This window comes from Cryptomeria japonica, chromosome 5, assembly GCF_030272615.1.
Source record: "Cryptomeria japonica chromosome 5, Sugi_1.0, whole genome shotgun sequence".
NCBI lineage: Eukaryota > Viridiplantae > Streptophyta > Pinopsida > Cupressales > Cupressaceae > Cryptomeria > Cryptomeria japonica.
In genome coordinates, this window is record NC_081409.1 from 688,080,657 (window position 1) to 688,101,635 (window position 20,979).

General features: G+C 41.3%; 1 protein-coding gene and 1 long non-coding RNA gene across 4 annotated transcripts in view; both read left to right on the forward strand.

Moving 5' to 3' along the window:
- LOC131855984 (uncharacterized) overlaps positions 1 to 1,704 on the forward strand; it is a 45,130-nt gene extending 43,426 nt beyond the window's left edge. Inside the window, exon 2 of the long non-coding RNA XR_009372699.1 lies at positions 1,382 to 1,704. This is a non-coding gene — a long non-coding RNA (uncharacterized LOC131855984). The remainder of the gene's footprint in view (positions 1 to 1,381) is intronic.
- Positions 1,705 to 10,211: 8,507 nt separating this feature from the next.
- LOC131040750 (probable serine/threonine-protein kinase PBL28) overlaps positions 10,212 to 20,979 on the forward strand; it is a 34,229-nt gene continuing 23,461 nt past the window's right edge. For 2 of the 3 annotated variants that reach the window (XR_009372697.1, XR_009104921.2), the window contains exon 1: positions 10,212 to 10,393. The gene's annotated coding sequence lies outside the window, so the exon portion shown is untranslated. Of the gene's footprint in view, positions 10,394 to 10,598; positions 10,922 to 20,979 lie in introns of those variants that run through there. The other variant, XR_009372698.1, reaches the window with a different exon arrangement.

Consider the following 20,979-nt stretch of genomic DNA (forward strand, 5'->3'; position numbering starts at 1 on the left):
ATGTTCCAGTAGCACTTTTTGATCAAATGTGCCTGGTTCAAATTATTATTGTGATGAAGGGTTCCAATTTGTTTTGCCTGATCACAGCAAGTGCGATTCTTAAGGGATGGTCAAGACCTTTATGGACAACACGTGCAACTTCTTAGAAGGTGAGGGTATTAGCAACTCTTGGATGACTTTTTTCAAGTAAATTCCTTGATTGTGGCATCTAGTCTGATGGTCTGCACTTAAGAGTACAGATTCTAGTTAATATAGAGGATAATATTAAAATTATATGAATTAACAGACACCAAGGAATGTCATTTGAAGGAATTGTGCATGATGCATGAATTCTTGCATAATAATTAATAAATAATCACCATAATAAACTATAAAGTAATATTAATGAATTCAAATAGTAGTAAAATAATATTGTGTCACTAAAGTCTACATAAGGTTATACACATGTATTTTTGGAAATTTTCTGATAGTTATTTTCCATTTCTTTGTTCTGGAATATGTCTAGTTTCTGTATATATACATTAACGTGGGAGATATATTGGCATTATTTTGAGGATGACCCACAACAGAGACATGATTCTTGCTACCATTTAAATTTTCTTAGCCAGTATCTTGTCCATTTTCACATATTTCAAATTTTCCTAATGATTTTGCATCCAAACTGAGATTATAAAGGGAATTCTATGCAAGGCTATAACATCTTTTGCTGGTATGTTGAATAATTTGATTGGACTCTATTACATTATTTATTTGAATTGTTGGGCATAAAACTGCATGCACAAACCAAAGATGTTGATAAACATTCTTTTATGGCCAAAAGAAATTCAGAGTTATACTTTTTTCTTCTATGACAACATAAAAAGTGTATTTCTAGAAAATATGAATCATTAAATCATAAGTTTTAGGACTCACTCATCATGTTTATTTTTGTAAAACCATACCAAAGTGCGATCAAAATTGATTTTCTAAACTTTTAATATTTAGGAAAAGCAAATTAAAGCTAATCAATATGTCAGTTCTTGCACAATGATAATCATAGAACAGAAACCTTAATATCTTAATAGAACTTAAGGTTTGTTCATTTAGATTCTATGATTATGTATTGATGAAGATTGCTTATACTTAGAAGTTAGAGGCATAGGGTATTGGCTGTTCTGTCTGTTCCTATTCAGGCAATATTAACAATTGTTTTTGGATATGTGGTTGTTCAGGTAAACAAAGGTGACTGTAATCTGTGGAATGATTTCTTCATTTAGATTCTATTATTATGTATTGATGAAGATTGCTTATTCTTAGAAGTTAGAGGCATAGGGTATTGGCTGTTCTATCTATTCCTATTCAGGCAATATTAACAATTGTTTTTGGATATGTGGTTGTTCAGGTAAACAAAGGTGGCTGCAATCTGTGGAGTGTTCAAGTGATATGAATGTAATGATGGATGTAGCCAAATCTGTGGACATTGTCTTGCTTCTTATGGAAGGAAGTTATGGGTTTGAAATGCTGAGTACTACAACTTGTGCATGGATATTTGTAAAATGGTTAAATGTATAATTTCATTGTTAGGTTCTCTTAGCATTGATAATCAACAGCTCTTTCCAGCAATACAAGTTTCAAAGTGTATTTTTAAGGAGCATATTGGTATGGTACATAATATGTAATTTGAACTCAATTATATCAGATACTTTTGTCTTCATGTATTTTTAATGGTGGTCTAAACCCTGGATTGGTAATCCATTATGCAGAATGAATTATGAGTTATATTTTCTAAATTGTATTCTATCTTGCTTTAAACAGTGTTGTTGGATGCTTCATCCTTTTGTCGAAGCTTCATACTTTATCTATGTAGCAGATACAAACATGGATGTGGTCTAAATACGGCTGGGATACTGTGTTTGGACATATTTGAATAGCAGCCTATTTTTAGATCATACATGGTGCATATAGATATAGTAAGAGGGCGTATGGAGTCATAGGACTATAAAGAAATTAGAAACCTGCAGACAAGATGAACCGTTTAAAAAATGTTCTAAATAAAAGAATGGCTAGAGTGAAATTCTCTATGTGGATAGTTAATTTTGTTTTATGTTTAAAATTGTTTCCATGTCTAAAAACCCATGCCGGAGCTGTCATATAATTTAGCTTCAGTATTAGAACCTGCAGAAAAGATGAACCATTGAAAAAAATTGATCTAATTAAAATAATTACTAGAGAGAACTTCTCTCTATGGACAGTTAATTTTATTTTGTTTTTAGAATTGTTTTTCTGTGTCTACAAACTGTGCGAGACCTATCATATTATTTAGCACCAAGTTATACAAACTGTAAGAACCCCTGCTGGTTCTGACTTAAATTTTCAGTTTTAAACACTTAGGAATTTTGTCAAACACTTGTCTTGCAAAGTCTGTAATTGCTGTTCTTTGTTACAGTTTGTTCGGTTTTGTTTTGATGATTGCCAATGATGACCAAATGCTTAAAAAATGAATGTAAGTAAGCTTAACAAATAAATGCGATGCAATGGGGACAGCTATATAAAATATAGGGAAAATTTAAAATATATAGGAAAATTCTAAATGTTCATATGAAAACATGGATAAAGCATGCATATATACATTATATTCATATGAAAACATGGATATAGCATGCATATATACATTATATTCATATGAAAACATGGATATAGCATGTGTATGATACTATGAAAACATTTTAGAATTTAAACGTTGAATATACAACATTGTCAATAGACTCAATACTCAATAAGCACTCATAATTCAGAATTTCAATTCATTCACATTGTCAATATGCATGTCATAATAGATATTAAAGAAATAACATAGTAAAAAAATGTAGCGGAATACTCATTTATTAATTTACATGTGACATTATTTTCTATTTATAATTTATTATTTATTAATTTTAAATGTTTGATATGAAACAATGAAACATAGATATTAAAATTCAAAACCGTTAAACATTTATTAAAATTCAAATTCAAAACCGTTAACATTTATTAAAATTCAAAACCGTTAACATTTAATATTTTATTAATTAATAATAACAATTTGAATTAATAATTTAACATTAGCTTATATTTCATATTATTATATTAATAATTTGATATTCACATTATTAAAATTTATAATTTAATAAATTTATTAATTTAAAGTCGTTGCCTTTTAATTTTTTTAATAACAATTTGAATTAATAGGGGGCCTATGTCAGAAAATTCAATATTTTTTTTAAAATATGACATTTTTAATATTTTTAACTAGCCCTAGTTGTGGGGGACATCTAGTTGTCCCCGGGACGGATTGGGGACATCCCAACTGCACCCGGGACGTACGAACGTCGTTCGTACCCCCACAACTAGGGCAAACTCCCCCCGTTTCAAGGATGACCCCTCCAAATTCTGGCAATTTGGGGACGAGGGGGAAACGTCCCCTGGCCATCCCCAAGTCCCCAAAACATCCTCGAGACTGGGATGGGGGTTTTCAGGTTGGGGATGCGTCCTCGGGTTTCCTTGCTCTTTTATGGCCAAAAGAGATTCAGATTTATACTTTTTCCTCCATGACAACATAAAATGTGTATCTCTAGAAGAAATGAATGATTAAATCATAAGTATAAGGGCTCACCTATTATATTTATTTTTGTAAAACCATACCAAAGTGCGATTGAAATCGATTTTCTACGTTCTTAACATTTAGAAAAAGCTGAAGTAAGCTAATCAATGTCTCGATTCTTGCACAATGATACTCATAAAACACTTGATATCTTAATAGAACTTAAGGTTTCTTCCTTTTGATTCTATGATTATGTATTGATGAAGTTTGCTTGTTCTTAGAAGTTAGAGACATAGGTGTTGTAAATTTGATTTTGTGTTGTCATTGATGTCAAACTTCTTGTAGTTGATGTCAAGTAAGGTTTGGAAGAATGTGATCAATGGTGATGTATCTAGAGTTTTCTCATGTGTTCATATTGATGTATGATGGTTGATGGGGGTGATAGAAGAAGATATATCCGGTTGAGTTATGGCTATTTTGGAGCATTGAAGATGTATTCAGATGTCTGCAATAGATTTTGGCTAAGTGTGACTGTTTCGGTGAACAATCTGTTAGATAGAGTTCAGTATTATGGTTGACGTTATGCCGCATTGATTCATCTTTGCTTGTGGTTGAAGTATGATGTTGGTGGATGCAAAAGATTGTTATATCTAAGTTTTCATGTTCCTATTTGCTCTGCAGTTGACAATAAAGTATTTAAATTTATTATTTAATTATATCGGGGACATCACAATCTTCCCGAGCCAAAAATTGCTTGCCCTCGAGCAATTGCAGACTTGGATGCTCCAAAATTTGCTTGCCTTTCGACGTGGCATCCTCGATGGGTAGATTCTTCCAGCGCACAAGGAACTCCTTGACCGTGCGTGATCTCAGCCTCTTTTCTCTGACATTGATGATCTCCACCGACTCCAGAATTAGTTTTCCTTCTTCGTCGATGGGTGGCAGATCCTTGGACACTGTGACGCGCTGCCCGACGACCTTCTTGAGATATGACACGTGAAAAACATTGTGAATCCGACTCACCTCAGGAAGCTCCAATTCGTAGGCAACTTCGCCCACCCTCCGAACCACCCTGTAGGGTCCATAGAAACGAGGCTTCAACTTCTCCTTACCACTTGTCTTCAAGGAGGATTGTTTGTATGGTTGAAGTCGGAGGTATACCAGATCGCCCACCTCAAAATTTCGCTCAACCCGGTGTCGGTTGGCATACATCTTTTGCTGGTTCTGAGCCCTCTGCAAGTTATCTTTGAGAGATGTCAGGATGTCTAAACTCTCCTGAAGCCAATCTTTGGCCCTTGGTGCACGACTGTCTCCCAATGCCAGATCAACAAATGAAGAAGGTTCATAACCGTACAGTGCTTTGAAAGGTGGCATGCCTATCGACATGTGATAAGTGGTGTTGTAACAGTGTTCACCCAAATGTAACCAATGAACCCAAGCCTTTTGTTGAGCTGAGATGTAGTTCCTAAGATAACCCTCCAGCTATTTGTTCACAATCTCAGTCAGTCTGTCTGTCTGCGGATGGTAGCTCGTGCTGGGCGACAACTCAGTTCCTGCCAACCGAAATAACTCCATCCAGAAGGTACTCAGAAAACGGTTATCCCTGTCATTGACTATGTTTCGTGGTAGACCATGTAAGCGGAATACCTCACGGAAGAACAACTCGGCCAATTGAACTGCTTAGTATCCCGTGGGGATGGCAAAAAAATGAGCAGACCATGTAAGCGGAATACCTCACGGAAGAACAACTCGGCCAATTGAACTGCTTAGTATCCCGTGGGGATGGCAAAAAAATGAGCATACTTGGTCAAGCAGTCAACTACGACGAAAATGCAATCCTTTCCTTGCACTTTGGGGAGCTTAGTAATGAAATCCATTGAGATGCTATCCCATTTCTGGTCGGGGATTGGCAGTGGTTGCAACAGTCTGGCCGGTAAGGTGTGCTTAGATTTGTTCTGCTGACAGGTGGAGCATTCCCGCACATACCGTAGGACATCGTTCTTAAGTCCCTTCCAGGAAAACCTTTCTTGAATCTGTTTGTAGGTTTTCAAGTATCCCGGGTGTCCGGCCAAGGGAGAGTCGTGCATTTCCTTCAAAATCTTTTCCTTCATCTTGGACTCGGGTTCCAGATAAATTCTGTCCTTGTAGTAAATGATGTCGTCAACCACCTTGTATCGGTCATCCTGCACTTGACCATCCAACAGTTCGCAGGCAAAAGTATTCTTGGAGTATTCAACCAATAGGTGCTCCTTCCAATCTGCCAAAATCTGGGATAAAGAACATATGGCAGGCCTTCTTGACAGGGCATCGGCTACCACGTTATTCTTGCCCTTCACATACTCAATGTTGAAATCAAATGCCTGGACTTTGCTCACCCACTTCTATTGTCGTTCATTCAGATCCCTCTGCTCCAAGAAATATCGCAAGCTGTTGTGGTCTGTTCGTACAACAAACTTTGCCCCGACGAGGTACTGCCGAAACTTTGTTAGTGCGTGCATGATAGCAAGCATCTCCTTGTCGTAGATGGAGTACAACCGCTCAACTCCTGAGAGCTTCCAACTCTCGAATGCAATGGGGTGATGGTCTTGCATCAACACCGCTCCAATGCCTTCTCCCGAGGCATCGCACTCCAAGATTTAAGGGCAAGTGAAGCCTGGTAGTGCCAGAACCGGACACGTACTCATAACTTCTTTAATTTGTTGAAGGTCTGTTGTGCTTGCGCATTCCAATGAAAGGATCCTTTCTTTGTCAGATCTGTCAGTGGTGCCCCAAATTGTGAAAATCCTTTCACAAACCTTCTATAATAACTGCACAATCCAAAAAATCCACGTAGCTTCGAGAGAGTCTTGGGTGGAGGCCAATCCAAAATTGCCTGAATCTTCTCCTGGTGAACTTGTACCCCCTGGGCGCTGATGACGTGACCCAAGTACAGGGCCTCGGTCATTCCAATTTCACATTTGGACCTTTTGGCATACAGTGATTGCGATTCCATAATCCCCAATACTTCATCCAAATGTCCCACATGTTCCTCCCAGGTCTTGTTGTAGATGAGTATGCCATCGAAGAATACCTGTAGGAACTTACGCAATTGCCTGTTGAAGATGTGGTTCATGCAGGACTGGAAAGTGGCCGAAGCATTGGTTAATCCAAACGGCATGACCAAGAACTCATAGTGTCCGTAATGGCAATGAAAGGCTGTCTTTTCCACATCTTGGTCCTCATACGGATCTGATGGTAGTCGGAGTGGAGATCAATCTTGGAGAAATAGACTGCACCATGTAGTTCGTCCAACAACTCATCGATCCTGGGGATGAGGTATCTATTCTTGATAGTCTTCTTGTTCAGTGCACGGTAGTCAACACACATTCTGAGAGTTTCGTCCTTCTTCTTCACCAGTACCATCGAGGACGCAAAGGGGCTAGAGTTGGGCCGGATCCATCCTTTATTGAGGAGTTTCTGGATCGTTTTCTCTATCTCTTCTTTGAACTTCTTCGGGTGGCGATAGGGTGTGGTGATAACGGGTTTTGCTCCTTCCTTCAACTCGATGGTGTGCTCAAACCCTCGATGTGGGGGTATACCAGGTGGAATATCAGCAAAGACCAAACTATGCTTATCCAAAACCGACTGAAGTTCCTCATCCTAGTAGTAAGTTGGTTTCTCTTTCACAGGTTTTGTCGAGATCAAGCAATGTGCTGCCCAAACTACTTCATCATGTCTGAAGATGGCTTCCATCCGTTTGGCGGAAATCTCCCTCGGGCTGCCATTCGACATTCCTCTGAGAATCACCTTCCTGCCATCCACCTCAAATGAGAACTCCATCCTTTTCAAGCTTTGCGTGTATTGGTCGAGGGTCTCCATCCATTGAATGCCCAATATGACATCCGTGTCATCTAGATCTACTACAAAGAAGTCGTCGGTCACGGTGTAATTTCCCATGGTGATGCTCAGTTGTGAAACCAGGTGAGTGCATGATAGGAGATTGCCTCTTACCACCTTGACATCAAACCCTTTATGCTCCTTTGTACACAAACCCCTTCGGGTGACGAGTGATGAGTTTATGAAGTTGAGCAAGGCCCCACTGTCGAGCATTACAAGGACTCGTTGCCTTTGGAGTGTACCACGTACCCTAAATACACTGCACCTCGGGGTACCCGCCAGTTTGGCATTGACGCCTCCCCTCCGTACCAATGTGGAGATTCTCTCTACCAGGCTGGTTTCTTCGACAAATTCTTTCCTTGGTGGTTCACTTTCCTCATGCTCCTCTTCTCCATCGGACATCACTTCAATATAGTGAATCTTTCCTTTGCCCAAACATCGATGTCCTGGTTCCCATGGCTCCTTGCAGGTGAAACAAAACTTCTTCCTTCTGAGTTCCTGTCTTGTGGCTTCATCGAGCGATGACCTCTTCGGAAAGGGTTTATTATCCTTCTCCTTCGGAATGAAAGGTGGTTTGGTATGTGCAAAATTTTTGGAAGAGGAAGATGCTACCATGTTACGGGCCTTTTTGATTGCTTCCGTGAGCGTGCTGGGGTTGAACCCTTTCACCCAAACTTTCAATGGTTCCATCAATCCGTCCATGAACAAGACAACCAATCTCCGCTCTGAGATGTCTGTTACCAACATGGATAGTGTTTGGAATTCTGTGATGTAACTGTCCACAGGTCCTGACTGTTTTAGTTGCACCAACTCCTTGAAATTCAGTTCTGGATCCTTCTCGTCAAATCGATCTATGAGCTTCTCCGTGAAGTTGGCATAGGAAGTTATCTGGTCTTGGTCGAGAGTGACCATCCCATGATGCCACCATTCGTGCGCGACTCCTTCCAGGTGAAGTATTGCAAACTTGATAGCTTCATCCTTAGGCATTGGGTTGAGTTGGAAGTAGGTATCTGCTTTTTGAACCCAAGCTCGTGCCAAGGTTGCTTCGGTCCCATCAAAGGATGACAGGTTGACCTTGCCAACCTTCCGCTTGATGTCATTGTTATAGTGACAATAATTGCCCCGACTTCTGCCACTCGAGTATTTCATCCGGAGCTCAGCATAATCCTTGAAGGATATGTCCCCCTCGAGATTTGCATCCCTCCAATCTTGGTTCAACTGTGCTTGCATCTCATGAAAGGTGGGTTCTTGCTCCCCGCGTGGAGCTTTTGATTTCTGAGGAAAAGTCGACATCAGCGGCCGTGAATGTGAGCGTTGGACATTTGACCTTCCAGTGACCGAATCGTTGCCTTGCCCATTCTGTTCTCCATTCGTTTTTCTTAAGGCCAATTGTCGTAAGGTTTCCTCCATGATTTGTTGACGTAGCTCCCCTCTGGCTATGGTGTCGTTGAGTTGAGCTTGGCTTCTTGTAAGCTCCCTTAATAGTGCCATGACTTCTCTTGTAGGATCCTGTGGTTCCCCCATTCGGTCGGCCGAATGGTACCTCCTTCTAGTGTACACTTGCATCCACTACTCGACAGGCTGGCAAGATCACCAGCTTTGATACCAATGTATTGTTCCTTTGCTAATGTATGGCAAGATTGTGAATGTACGGGGTGTGACCGTACGGTGAGGGTGAGGGTGTACGGTGGAGGTGAAGTGGCAGGTGAGGGTGCTACGTATGGTGAGGGTGTACAGTGAGGATGTATGGTAATGATGTACGGTGGGGTGAGATGTACGGTGAGGTGAGAGGTGTACTGTGTGTGAGATGTACGATGGGAAGGTACGGTGGGGATGTACGGTGGAGGTGTGAGGTGTACGGTGGTATAACTGTACAGTGGGTTTCAGCCAGTGTGCTGTGAAGGGTTTGATCTTCCGTAAGTAATAAATTCTGAATATCAGGAATCCCTTATGCATGTATATCAGATTAACAGATATGCAGCTGGAGAAAGTAAACAATGATGAGATTCAAGATTTGCTAGATTCGGAACGAGCACAAAGAACATAATAGGGTGAGGGGTGAATCTCATCGAAACTGCAAATACCAAACAGGGAGGGTCTTTCACCTCCGAAATGGTGGATAACAGAACTCCAACAGAATTCGCACAATATAGAAAGAACAGAATAGGGTGAGGGGTGAATCTCACCGAAACTGCAAATACCAAACAGGGAAGGTCTTCACCTCTGAAATGGTGGATAAGAGAACTCCAATAGGAATTCGCACAATATAGAAAAATACCAAAATTCGCATACCAACACAAATGAGAGACTCGGCCATAAATATGGGCTCCGGGAACTTTCCCGAAGGGTTACAAACGGGCTGACACGACCAAACTAAGACTTGACTAATCTAATTAAATAAAGGGCCCGAAAGATGTGTTATTAAATTTGGGCCCTACAATAAAGTATTTAAATTTATTATTTAATTATATCGGGGACATCACAAACTTGTCACCAGCTGAAGCTTATTTCTTGTCCTTAATGCCTGATCTATAGTCACTCTTTATGGTTACTTCTTTGGGTATGTATGCTTCTCTGCAAATGTTACATAATCTTTAGTATGCATTGGGAACATGGAATGGCATTTGTGTATATTGGACCTAACAATTGGTTTCCTTACGTAGGAGACTGAAATCATACATTTTCATATATATAATTTGTTGTGTCTGTATTATGTTAGTAAATATGCTGCTGTTATATGTGCATTTCAACTGTAACTTTCTTGTTGACAGGAAACATTTGAGCTTTTGATTCTTCTTCAAGTTCCTGGATTTCCCATGGCTACTGGAATTCTTACACATTTGCAAAAGTTAATGTATCAAAGCTGAGAAAGACAAAGCAATATCTCAAACAATATTTTTGGACAGAGATATATGATGGTGCAGAGCTACTCTACCTCTCTGCTCTGATTCATTGAAAGTAAGAGTTTGTGTCTTGATATTTTTCTGTTTTTTCTTTGCACAGACTAAATTTGATTTATTTACATATGATTAATATTATTTTTGTAATGAGATGGTGATGTAGTTGCCAGTATGGAAGTTACACGTTTAAAATATTATCTGAAGAAGAATTTATTAATGAACCAATGTAGTTGTTTTAACTTTTTTGATTTTTTTTTTTCTAGGTGTCCTAAGTGTGGAATACATAATCTTGCAAGATTAATTTCTGTTGCAATGTTTCATCCCTTGTCATGGAGAACTTCTCATCCACACATATTGGCAGATCATTTTGAGGATGTCAATCATCCATAGTGTACATAGGAAGACGGAAAATGCAATCAACATGTTATTCTTTATAATTACTTGTGTGGCTGCAATCTGAAGAAAGGAACAAAGCTAATTTTCTGTCTTATCCTTATCTTTCTGTTGAATAGCTTTTGTCAATGGGTTCCTCACCTTAAAAATTAAATCTTTATCATCCATATAACCAAAACATTTGAATGACCTATGAGACCACCTTTTGATTCAATTGATATATTTTTTTTTACAACAAAGGATTGAATATTCACTACTGCTCACAGCGTTTGCAAATATTCTTGAAACAAACCTGATTAAACCTGATAGAAGTATTGTGTTTCTAAGCAACTGAAGTTGGATTTGCTTCTAAAGTCCTCACTGTTCTGTCTTTTAAAATAGCTACCCAGCTAGTTTTGTCCCCCTTAGCTCTTCATCATCCTGCTTGAGGGTTCAAGCAGTTACATAACATATGATAAAGCAGAGGACAGTTTAAAAGGGCTAATGGTTGCCAAAGGTGTTGTCTCTCTCACCCAGCTCTTTTTCTATTTGGCATTGCATCCAGGGATGAAGCAAGTGCCCTCAATGATATTCTTTCTTCTGGGAATGTACCCAAGAAATCAGTCATGAATCCAATATATATTTCTGCAAAAGAATCTGATTACAACTGACATTGGTTTTGATTTCAGACTTTGGTATAGGTTGTCACTGAAGCAAATATCTAGTGTTGCTTTTATTCAATTTAACTGGCCAGAACAGCTTTGTAACAATATATTAGATACTGTCTCCAATGTTGGCCCCATGCAAATTGAAGTCCACAATAAACATATTGGCACCAAACTGGTATGGGGCATCTACACAGATGGTTATCAACTTGAGAAAAAGCTCTCTAGATCAAGTAATCTTGACACCAGTAACGCTGCATGCTTTTCTCCATGGAAATGCTTCCTCTGGTATTCAACGAATGAAATTTCATTTGAGATGTAGGAAAATGATTGTTGCCAGGAATAATCATTATGTTATGTTGTCATATTATGTTTATGTTGTTGTCGGTAATAATGAGTTACGGCAGTCAGTTAGTTAGTCGTCCCGAAGGGCAGTTGGACGCGACGGTTGGTGGTACCCCTTCGGATATTATATATTGCATACCTTTCCTTCTTAGTATCATTAGGATAGTTGTGTCTGATGTAATGTTATAAGCACTTGATGTACATGGACTGTTGAATGAATATAGAAACTGGTTGTTTAATATATCTCCATTATGTTCTGTGCATTTACTTTCTGCATTTAATCGTTTACCCGTATGTGGCAAACATTTGGCGTTGTTGCCTAGACATACTCGGGAAAGGAAGGAGTGGATGGCGTACGGACACAATGGGCCTACCCGTCGGTGAGATTAACCCAAAGGCCGCAAATAGAACAGTCGTCGTGGGATGCAGAGCGTGATGGCAAGAGGCGAAGAGGAAATTGAACCCTGTAGTAATCCCGACACAATGTTGAGATAAATTGCGGCCGAAAGGCAAAATAATAAAAAAAAAGAAAAAAAGAAAAAAAAAAGTTTTATTTTGTGTACATGGTGTGTGCTTGCTATGTACGGAAGTGATTTATGCCAAATATACTAAATAAGAACAAAAATAAAAAGATACAAAGTTATGAATGGGAAGTGGCACAAAGAGCATTGAATCTCAGACAACAAATAGAATGAAGGCGTAGGCTAAGGCAGCTTGCCGAGGGACGACCGATCGAGGGGTTGTTCGAAGGGAACCCAGGAGGTGTCACGGAGGTTGTGGAGGCAGAGATAGACGGAGAGAATTACACTCTCTACACTGTCGTAGGGTTGCCCGAAGGGAACCTGGGAGTCACGGAGGGTGTCGAAGGAGAACTCTACAGTTCGCCAGAATACCACCGTAGGGTAAGAAGTCGCGAAGAGTTGGTGGAACAAACAAGGCAAAGTCTAAACATGATCGACGCTACCGGAGACCTACTAAAGAACTTGTCCATTTCAGAGGACAACCGGAGGGAGACAATCGAAGGTGATGGTATGGCCGACGGTGCCGAGGGAGCACAAGGGTACCGTACGGGAGGCAATTTGTTCGGTTCGAGGTTAACAACCTTCTCCGGCGGACCCACGAGTGGAGGGTCAGGTGCAGGAGGTGGAGGTGGAGGATCACCAGGTACAAGCACACAAGGCACTAGAGGAGCGAGACCCAGCGGTGGGATGGCATGTAAGTAGAAGCTGTTGAAGTTCAACGACGACGGGAAGGAAGATCCCGTCCGCCATTGCCGCACTTGCGAAACCATATGGTCAGCAAACGATGTTACCGACCAGGACGAATGGGTAACACAATTTCCAGCAACCTTAAGGGGAGTGGCCATCAACTGGTACTTAGATATGGATAAGGCCAAAGTCGGCACATGGCCCAACCTGAAGGAGGAGTTCGGGATAGAGTTTCGCCTCCTCAGAGAGGACAATGAAATAGTAGCCGAAATCTATGGCACAAAGCAGAACAAGAATGAGATTGTTCGAGCCTATAGTCGGCGGCTCAAAGAATTGTTGGGGAAAATGGAGAGTCAACCAGCGGATGGGTTGAAAAAGAGATGGTTCGTGGAGGGACTAAAACACTCCATCCGGAAGAAGATGAAAATTGTTCCACCAACCTCGTATGAAGATGCATATAATAGAGCGATGGATCTTGAGAGCGAGACCAAGACATCCAAGAAGAAAAAGAAGGATAGCTCGTCCGAGGATGATGACTCTTCCGAGGGAAGCAACAACGATGGTGAGTCCGGCAAAAAGGTGCAAGCCCTGCAGAAGGACATGCTGAGGATGATGAAAGAGCTGAAGGTTATGAAGGGAGGTTCGAGAAAGACCGACGAAGGGGAGCTTTGGTGCACGGAATGTAAGACGGACGACCACACGAAAGGCTCCTGCCAAAAGAAGGCCTATTGTGATATATGCCAGTTGATGGGGCATCCCACCAGGGAATGCCCCTACAACATGAAAACACGAAACCAACAAGTATTGCTTACGCAGGAACAACCAACTATATTGTGCAGTACCGACAGCTCTCGAGATAATCGGTGGGGAGGACGAAACAACAATAACAATACAAGGAGCTGGATCCAATACGACTCCAATGGCCAACCGATGGTACAATGTAGAGCGTGCAACCAGTGGGGGCACTTCGCCCGAGACTGCCCGAAGGGAGAGGCCACACAATATTTGTGCAAATGGTGTGGACTGGGAGACCACGAAGACGCCACCCGCCCGAAGTCCGACGTTAACTTGCTCAATATCGAGGAAACCAAAGAAGAGGAAGTGCTGGCCGTAACCTGCGACCAAGCCAGACACGCAATGTGCCCAGACTCAGAGACGGAGAAGCGAAGGGTATGGGAAGCACGGGAAGAAATTGAGAAAGAGATACGAGAAAGGGTGAAAGCGAAGGATACGACGGGTACTTCAAGCCGACCGGAGGCAGAGGAGGCTATACTAAATCAAATTTAAAAAATGGAGGTGCCTGTGAAGGTACACGACCTCCTCCAGACGATGCCTCAAGTACAAACAATGTTGCTAAATAATCTCTCCCAACCACGCACCAATACCAACCACCACACAGATGGTCTTGGGGGGTCTGCAATAGACCCCATGCTGCTGGCAGTTAACACTGGAAGGAACCCGGCCATTGTGGAGATGGGTATCCTTGGCACCATTCTAACCGATACCATCGTCGATGGTGGATCAGGAGTGAATGTTCTTCCAGAAGAAACCTGGAGGAAACTGGGGAAGCCGACACTGTGGCCATCCACATTCAATCTGCTCGGAGTAGATCAGCATGGAATCAAACCCATTGGGACACTGATGGGCCAACAAGTTACCATCGGGACGCAACCCTTCATACTGGACTTCGTGGTAATCCCACTAAAGAAAAAAAAGGGTATGATGCGATCTTAGGGAGAGGGTGGCTGGTGGCAGCCAAGGCCACCCACAACTGGAAGAACACTCTGTCTATGGAGAATGGAGGAAGGAAGTTTATCATAGACCTCGAGACACGATTAGTGAGGAACTGGCATCATCTTTGGAATCGGAGGGTGAAGGAGAAGGCAACGTGAGGAACGAAGGACAGGGCTATAGGGAGCCCAACGATGAAGGGATTCTCAAACTAGGAGAGTGCTTCGAGGATGAGACGGGGTCATTGAACGGGCTCTTCCACTGGCAGATGGAGGATTACGAAATGTTCCAGAGCTACAGGCTCGAAGTAGAGGAACCAGCGCAAGTAACAGAGGAGGTGTACTTGCCAAAATACAGAGAATATTGGAAGGGAGACGCCCCAAACCTCAGTGACGTAGATAATCCCAAGATCATTTGTCTCGGCAACGATTGGAACCTTGTGTGGTAGGCCGCAACCTTCAAAATCTTTATTATTCTTCTTCTTCTTATGTACGGGAAGGAGACCGCGGTCCCTGTAGAATTTGTGGTTCCAGGTCTTCGGATGGCCATTGAAAATAGACTTGCCACCTACTGGTCCAAATTGAAACCCTACCACGAGAAGCGCACAGGGGACCCGAGAGGTCAAAAGGACACCTGAGAGTCTGGAGGGGAACCTGATAGGATGGAAGGGGACCTGAGAGGCCGGGCAGGTGACTTGAGAGGCACGGGACCAAAGCAGGAGACTCTCGGGCGAGGCAAATCGAGAAAGGGCGATCCCAGAGGCACGAAACCCGAGCAGAATCTGGACACTTCGAAAAAAAAAACCGTATGAAAAAAAGAAAACAAAAAAAACCGTACGCCAAAAAAACAAACCATACGACAAAAAAAAAAAAAACCAGGATGGAAACATCGTGCGGTGGCTACCATCGTCCCGCACAAACACACTCCGCCCAACAACGCAGCGCCCACGCAAGCACACGCAAGGCATACGCAGCCATACATAACCATCCAGGAGGTAGTTAAGTGTTTGACGTGCAGAAGGAGGCTCGTACGATGTGTATGGTAGACGGTTAGTCGTGTATTCCGTATGGGGTGATCCATACGGTGGAGGGGTGTTGACCGCACGGGAAGGGGGCCGTATGATTGGAGGTGTCAGTGTTGTTGTTGATCGTACGGGGAGGTTGTATGACCGGGGTGCCATCAGGGACATTACAGTGGAAAAAAACAAAAAACCAAAAAAAAACGATGACGATCAGATTGAAAAATCATTCGATGACATTTGGAGCCAGGATGCTGAAAATATTAGAGTGGAGAAGAAGGGTTTTGACATCTTAAAATATCACAGAAATGATGTGCGCCATGGACTTTCGGGTGGTTCTGAGGGTCGTAAATGAGCGCACTTGGGGCGCTGCCCCTTGAGCCCGCTGGGGCGCTGCCTCGGACCCCGCGAGGGGCGCTGCCCCTAGACCCTGCTGGGGCGCTGCCCTAGACCCCGCGGGGGTGCTGCCCCTCGACCTTGCTGGGGGCACTGCCCCCAGACCCCCATTTTTTTTTGAGCTACAATACACTTTTTGGAGTTGGGCGAAGGGCATCCGAGAAGTCATGGTAAGTGTTGGGGTTGTTCCGTACTGTGAGAAAAAAGCCTAAAGCTAAGCATTGGCGGGGAAGCCATAAGCCGTAGAGGGAGACAGATTTGGAGGTTGCGAACAAGCAGAGTTTGAAGGAAGGCATTGTAAGAATGCGAAGTCGTACGGCACCAGAGAGTTATTCAGTTCAGTTATTAGCCTTTGGGGAGTGTGATGGAGGATTTGAGGCGTCTCCTAGCCTTTGTGCCAGAGGGTTGTGGCCACCTCCAGGTAGGAATGGTACGCTTGAGGAACTTGGAGTATGTCTTGGCTGGACGTGAGGTTGCCTTGGTGGATGCATAGAGGGCTCGGGAGGAGCTGACCACCAAGTTGGAGGCAGGAGTAGCGTGAGACCTAGCTCAGCGAACCTAGGAGTTGGATGCCGAGAGGGCAGCGTGGGTGGCTATCGAGGACAAATTGGCTAGGGAGACAGTATCATTTGAGTAGCAGTTGGTGGAGGCTGAGACTGAAAAGCGTGTTTTGCAGACAAGTTTGGTTTAGGCATGGAGGACTGTGATGTCAAAGGAAGCACTAATGGTGAAATCCGCACTTGAGCATCGGATGGTAGCAGAAAAGGGTTTTCAGGCGAGGACGCAACAAGTGTATGAGTTCCAAGCTCGACTGGCGTCAGCAGTTCTTGCAGTTCTCTACCTTGATTTTGTTTAATGTCATCTCTATTTTGTATTAAGTCGTTCGAAGACGACTTCTTTTCTTGGGGGGGATGATGTTGCCGGGAATAATCATTATGTTATGTTGTCATATTATGTTTATGTTGTCGTCGGTAATAATGAGTTACGGCAGTCAGTTAGTTAGTCGTCCCGAAGGGCAGTTGGACGCGACGGTTGGTCATACCCCTTCATGTATTATATATTGCATACCTTTCCTTCTTAGTATCATCAGGATAGTTGTGTCTGATGTAATGTTATAAGCACTTGATGTACATGGACTGTTGAATGAATACAAAAACTGGTTATTTAATATATCTCCATTATGTTCTGTGCATTTACTTTCTGCATTTAATCGTTTACCTGTATGTGGCAAACAATGATCTCTCAGAAGCTATTCTAAGCTCTGTGATGGGACTACAACAAAGTAGTAGGAGGACCATTCAACTATGGTTCATAGTTTGGATGGATTCAAGCAGGATCTCGATGGAGCATTGGGGCAGCAGTATTAGAGATTAGTGCAGAATAAAAATGATGCAGAGGGTTTGGTGTTTTACACAACTTGATTGATTTTCCCCCTTCAAAGGGTCTTCATTAGACACCATCCAATGGTGTATTGTCTTCAGCCTTCCCAAGGCTTGGTATCCTTCCCAAGGATCTCTCTCAAAAAGACAACTCACAAGTGACAAGGAGTCTTCTACTCCTACTAACTCAACCCCTCCAACCAAGAACGCCTAACAACCCCAAACCCTTAGCAAATAGGATCTTTTGCTCAAATGGTGAAGTATGAAATTTGTGGATGAAACATCATGTGAGGCAAGGCATTTGCACCGACTTCAACCTCTTGATCAGGTTCTGCAAGACCCCTAATGTCTTTTACCCTTAGAGACCTAGTAAGGGCTACAAGCAATTAGGCCTCCTATTTGGGTTTTCGCACAATCACTTCCAAAATTCCTTAACAACCCCTAAAATAAATCATAGATTTGGATACCCTTTTGGATGCCCTTAGAGATTTCACACTTTGGCATCTGGGTTTTGTGTTTAAGGTGTCTGTCCACACTACCCCTAATTAGGCCTCTCTAGCTGGTATTGGAGATTAGGCACTATAAGTCTTCATCAGTCACATTGGAAGGAAGATTTGGCACTTATCAGAGGTCTGCACATGTTCAAGGGTCCCTCCCATGCCAAGTTTACTCACCCTTCAATCCGCTGTCCAAGGGTTTCATCCACTTCTTCTGCTGCACAGGCTTGCCACATAAGAGATGTCAAGCCTATGGCGTCATCTTAAAAATAGCAAATGACACTTCCTGCCTTCCAAACCACTTGGAACACTTAATACACACGCCAATTCAACATTCCCCAAGGTTTCAGGCCATTCCCACGGTGGAATGTTGAATTGTGACCCTTTTTGCATCAAAACCCTGGTTTTAAGGGTTTCTCAGGCCAGCGATAAAGAAAATGCTCTAACTTTCAAAACAAAAAGTTTCAAGACCTCACACCAATGCCAAATGAAAGATGATTCACAGCCTCAACTTTTCCTGCTCTTAATTCACGCCAATCATCTGTACAAATCCGTACAAAGTGCAGAAAACTCAAGGAAAATGGAGCAAAATGCAGTTTTAGATTGATTTAGAAACAAGAATTTCATCACCAACTTCTCCTAACCTGTTAGCATCGTTCCATAGGCTTATATCATGCCAAGGAACTCCTTCAACCACCCCCCAACGTGTACATTCAACCAACTAACCGTTGGGCAACCAAAAATGCAAAAACTTGACAAAGTTGCTCATGACAACATTGCAACTTTTGACCATTATGACAATTTGGCTCTTGCCTTCACACCAAAAGGCCAAGAATGAACATGCAACAAATCTAAGACTCCTAAACACCAAAAACACAAATAAAATGCCCATATAAGGCTTTGGACCAAGTTTACACATCTTGGAGCCTTATGGCTTATTACATTGTCTTAGGAACACCATGGACATCACCATGGATCAACATGGAACAACACACATCCTACCACAAAATATCACCATGGATCAACACACATTCTAATGATGCAAACTTGTGTCCTAGTGCCCCTGCACCAAAAAACCATCAACTTATAAGACTTTGCAATATATAAGGATCCTCGAAGCCCCATTTGATAAAAGCTGAAGCTAAACCAAGTAATGATTGAAAGAAGGGTCCTTTTGAATGAGATGTTGAACACATTGCATTGTGGTACATTTAAAATTTGATGCTACTCTTATCAAAGATGGCTATGATGATACTCAATCAATTTAGAAATTCAACCAAGACAAGCCCAGAATAGGATGAGGATTTGATTGTCTCTGTATTCCCAAAATTGGTGCTTTTGCTTGGCTAACCTCATACCATAAGATGATTACCCTAGAGACATTGAGAAAAGCGAATCAAATGCCCTAGCAGGTGCGTCCTCTATTGGCAACTCAAGGAGAGTGCATAATACCTCTTTCTGTTTGGAGATTCAGCTATTCAAATCTTGCACAAGGCTTAAAATAATTTCAATTTGAATTGAGTTCTCAAATTGCTATTTGAATGGCCTTGTCCGAACAACCAAGCCCAACCTAAGGATTTTTGGAAGGGTCTCTTAGGAACAAAATGAGCTTTCCCTGATCAAAGCCTCTCTTAGGAACATTGTGCTACAAAAATTGAAGTGGCCATTTTAAAATGGGTATCCTCCTGAGCCAAAATCCACACATATGAAATAAAAAATAAAGATTAAAAACATGGACTCAAATCAAACTTGCTACCTCTAATGTGATAGTAGGTTTGACGGTCAACAAGACTGAAATAAGTTGGACTCTCCCCAACTATATTTTGACAGTATGAGAAGATAATCATGGAAATGGTGATGCAAGTGTCACATCAATGATTCTACAAGCAAACCAGTAATGGCTTCAGTTGTTCATATCCTAAGAGAACAAAAAATAGGATATTGTTTTAGTTAGAGGCTTGAAACTTTCCCATCAATTAGGAATATTGTTCTCAGAAGTGGTAGATGATTTGGTGATCTTCATCAATGCATCCATACTCCATGTTGGAGATTGAATAAGATTTTCAATGCATTTAGACCTCTAGCATCTAACACAAGGAAATTTTCTCTCAGTGCATCCAAGAAACTAATAACCTGATAGATCTTCGAGCTTATGTTAACTTCTCTCTTGATGCACTCATAAGGTTACAAGTGAGGGCACAACCTTTTTGTTCACGTTCACAGGTCAGTGATGAAAAGCCTTAGTATATTTTACCTTTTTCATCATTTTAAAATATATGCATTATTTTGATTGATTAATGAAAATGATTAATTTAAATTAGTAAAATAAATAAATAAACATAAAAAAAAACTAGTTAATAATAACACATGTATAAATAGTAAAATTAATTATTAAGTAAATAGTAATTATAATAATAATAATTTAGTTATAATAAAACATGTTTAAACAATATGAAAAGTAGTTATAGTCTGGATTTCAAAATTCGCCTATGATCCTCTAGTTTAGGCAGGACATTCAAGAAATTGAGGCATGTAACTCCGAGTTTAAAGGGTTGAAAACAAGTTTAACTACCCTAAGCGCAGTCAATTTGGTTCTTTCTTGTTATAACGTGAGGAAGTCTCCATATGGAAATGGAGATGAATAAGGGAAGACATATATGATAGTCGAGGTGGGTGAGAGATTCTAAGAATAGAAGTCCAAAAATTTCTATGGTATATTATCCTTCCCTGTTCTTTGTCTATTACTGCCAGTGGTGAGAAGATTGTAGATTGTAATGTCCCCTAGTTAGTTATGCCTTTAAAATTAACCCAGATTTACCCAAATCTGAAATAAGTAAATTAAATTTATGGGAATACCTCTGTTTACTGTTTTCCTGCAACAAAAAAACCAGAGAAACCAGAGAACATATATGAAGTGATACTTATAAAACTGAAACACATAATAAAGAAGCATATTGAGTGATGTAAATCTTAATGTATTAATTACCATTAGTATTAGATCTATTAGATAAAATCAGATTGTTATATTTGTTA